The sequence below is a fragment of the Peromyscus eremicus genome, chromosome 13 (genome assembly GCF_949786415.1).
Source record: "Peromyscus eremicus chromosome 13, PerEre_H2_v1, whole genome shotgun sequence".
NCBI lineage: Eukaryota > Metazoa > Chordata > Mammalia > Rodentia > Cricetidae > Peromyscus > Peromyscus eremicus.
In genome coordinates, this window is record NC_081429.1 from 51,682,781 (window position 1) to 51,686,417 (window position 3,637).

A 3,637-nucleotide genomic window follows, 5' to 3' on the forward strand; every position below is an offset into this window, starting at 1 on the left:
CATAGAATATCTTGTTTTCTCCGTCTATGGTGATTGAAAGCTTTGCTGGGTATAGTAAATTGTTAAAGAACAAAATTTTCACATCACATTCAGACATTATTTATAGTGGGCCAGACATTTTGCCAAGTGCAGCTTAGAGATGAAAGCATTAAAAGAAGCAAAAAAAACAGGGGGTGCACGCACCTCTGGAAAACTTTCACACGGCTCCTCCTCTGCGTACTCCTGTTGCCACTCCGGTCCCTCTGGTGTTCTCAGGCAGTATCTGTCCCCAACCCTGCCGACAACACAAAGCACAAACCTTCAGAGCATCCAAACACTATGAGCTTTTTCCTCTTAAGGGGCAGGAGGTAGGAAGGGCCAGCTGTGGTGACGTGTGCCTGTGGGCCCGACACTCGGGAGGTAGCAGTGGGATTGTCGGTCCCAGATCTGCCTGTGCTGTGTTATGAGACCCCATCTCTACAGGGGGGCGGGTTTGAGGGAGAGGGAGAATACCCAGAACAGGGGCCCCTCTGGGTGTGACCACAGAAGTGCGAGCTTTCACAGTTCTGTAGCTCTGTGGTGGGGACCTTTCAAGAACAGCTGAATGAGTCCAAGAGGATCAGCACAGATATCAAAAGTCAAGGTGTGGCCAAAGACAACAGAGTATACTGGAGGTCTTTGCCAGCCCCTAAAGAGAACGCTGCCTGCCTTATTGGGGCAGGTCTCAGTCAGCAAATACACTCACTAAATGCAAAGCCCCCGGCTGCTCGTGGCTGCCACCTCATGAGGACAGCAACATCACCCAGGACGGTGTCCCCTCCCCAAACCACGGACAAACCAGTTCTGATGGCACAGCTCGCTGTTAAGGTGGTGCCACTCACTGGACTTTCTTATACTGGCAGTCTGGTCCCCTCCGGGCCCTGAGGGGAGACATTGGACATGCTGCTTCCCTTTGGAAGCCTTCACTTCAGGTCCCTCTGCTGTTTTGGAGCTGACAAAATGGTAGCTGTGTTGTGGGGAGAGCAGCGGCAGGGGGATTTGGGTGGTACTGACTTCCAAATACTTGTACGAGGGCTGGGAGTGTAGCTCAGTGCCAGGAGCCTGCCTCTACCTGATCACAAGAAAACAACGGAAGTAATGTTGGCAAGTCAGTGCTTTGGGGCATGTGCCTGGGATTCCCCTCAGCTTTTATTTTCCTTCTCTCTGTATATGTGGCCACCGCTCACTCAAAACTTACACTCTTTTTACTAATCGCAAAAATAAATAAATAAATAAATAAATAAATAAATAAATAAATAAATTACATGATGAACAGGTTCAAAGTAAATTCTCAATCTAGTTAAATCTATCAACTTTCTCTTTGTTATTTCTTTCCCTCCTTTTAAGTTCTGAATGTCTGTCTCCGTCTTGTCTGTTCAAGGCCCTTGAAGTTGTAGAAGCCACAAGGCTTCTCTTAGTTGGCACAATGAGGCTGGCCTAGCAGAACCCCGATCCCCAGGCATGCGGCTGACTCCTCCCACTGACTGATTCTCTGCCTCCAGACTCCCTGTTACACGAAGCTGACAGACCTGCTTGCCTTAAGCCACTAATTAATAACCCACAGTTGTGTGCGTTTGCATTGACGAATTTGAGGAATGGTTGCTGTTGATGCTGGCTTTGCCTGGAGCTAGGTTCCAGGCCATCTTCTCACATGATACTGTCCCCTATGTATTCATGTACCCCCTCAATCAACCACTAAACCTATTTCTAGGCTCTTCTTTGAACTTATGGAACTTTTAATAAATTCTCCAGTAGACATCACCACTTAGATGTCCCCCTGGTACCTCAACATGACCAAAACAGAATGCATGGTCTCTTCCCAAACTTGTTCATTCCCAACATACTCCTAACAGTGAACAGCACTGTCTTTGTTAATGTTTTATTGCTGTGATGAGACACCGTGACCACAGCAACTTTTATAAAGGAAAGCATTTAATTGGGGCTGGCTTACAGTTTCAGAGATTCAGTCCATTAGCATCATGGTGGGACATGGCAGCATGCAGGCAGACATGGTGCTGGAGAAGGAACTGAGAGTCCTACATCTTCATCCACAGGCAACAGGAAGTGAACTGTGTCACTGGGTGTAGCTTGAGCATAGGAGACCCCAAACCCATCCCCACAGTGACACATGTCCTCCAATAAGCCCACACCTCCTAAAAGTACAATTCCCTTTGGGGGCCATTTTCTTTTAAACCACCCCAGGCACCAACAGCATTTCAGTCACTGGAACTGGAGACCCAGGAGTCACAATGCCTCTCCTTCCTTCCCTCCCACATCCCAGCCTACCTTGTCCTCTGGTCACCCCAGTGCTGGCCTTCCAGGACCGCACCTAGGACTCATCAGCCTCTGAGACATTCCTACCCTGTTTCTTTGTCTCCTGTGAAGGCCCTCCACCTGTTTCTCTGCCTTGCAGTCACCATGATCGTTCTTATATGTAGATCTAGTCAGATTCCTTCTCTGGTTAAAGTTCTTGTTAACACATGGTTGAGTCTCTTAACATAAGATTTGTTGTGGCCGGGCGGTGGTGGCGCACACCTTTAATCCCAACAGGGGCAGAGGCAGGTGGATCTCTATGAGTTTGAGGCCAGCCTGGTCTACAGAGCGAGAGTTCCAGGAGAGGCAGGGCTAAAAGAAAACAAATAAATCACAAAAGAGTAATTGTGCTTTTATTGAACTGATCATTTCCAAATTAGTCTTTCAGCTCAACAGAGCACAGAACTGAGGTGGTGCCCCGTGCCTAGCTATGGAGCCTGGTATTCAGGCAGGACACACGCAGATTGTAAACGTCTAGCTTTTGTAAACTATGGGATGTGGGACATCACTGAACTAGGAGTCATCTAATGGATTAGAATCAGCCTTAATTTAGAAAAGAAAAACAGAATAGTAAGCGATAAGGTATTGTTTGTGAACTTTCATTATAAAATGTGTGTCTTTTAGTGAGTTGTGATAAAATAAAAATTAATAAGCAGGCACTTTTTTAGTTTGGTTGTTTTGTCTTTTTTGTTTGTTTTATTTGGCAAGATCAGCTTTGTTTTAAAAAAAAATCTGAAACCATAGGTAGCTGGAAAATGGCCCATCCCTGTGGACGTCCACAAGTCTCAAAGCTAAGCTTCAAGAAGGACACATCCGCCAGGTGTGGTGGTGCAAGCTTTTAATCCCAGCACTCGGGAGGCAGAGCCAGGCGGATCTCTGTGAGTTTGAGGCCAGCCTGGTCTACAGAGAGAGATCCAGGACAGCCAAGGCTGTTACACAGAGAAACCCTATCTCGAAAACAAAAACAAAACAAACAACAACAAAAACAAAAAACAAAACAAAAACAATAAAAAAGGGACACATCCACTGTAGAGTTCTAGTACTCTGAGAAAACAGAGACAGTTAAAATCAATCGCGAAAGCCCGGGACTGTGGCCATTCGCCACTGAGGCTCAAGCTGCTGTAGAATTCCATTGCTCTGGAAACGTATCTTCACCTTCTTCAGCCTCATGACTGATAATGAAGCAAAAATCTCATATGAATTCCCTGCTGGTGAGTGTGGTCACTGATTTGAGTCTAGGAGGATTTAACTGGCTGCTTCTCCAACCTTCTGCTTTGAGCCAATGAGGCACCACCATTCTGTTTCC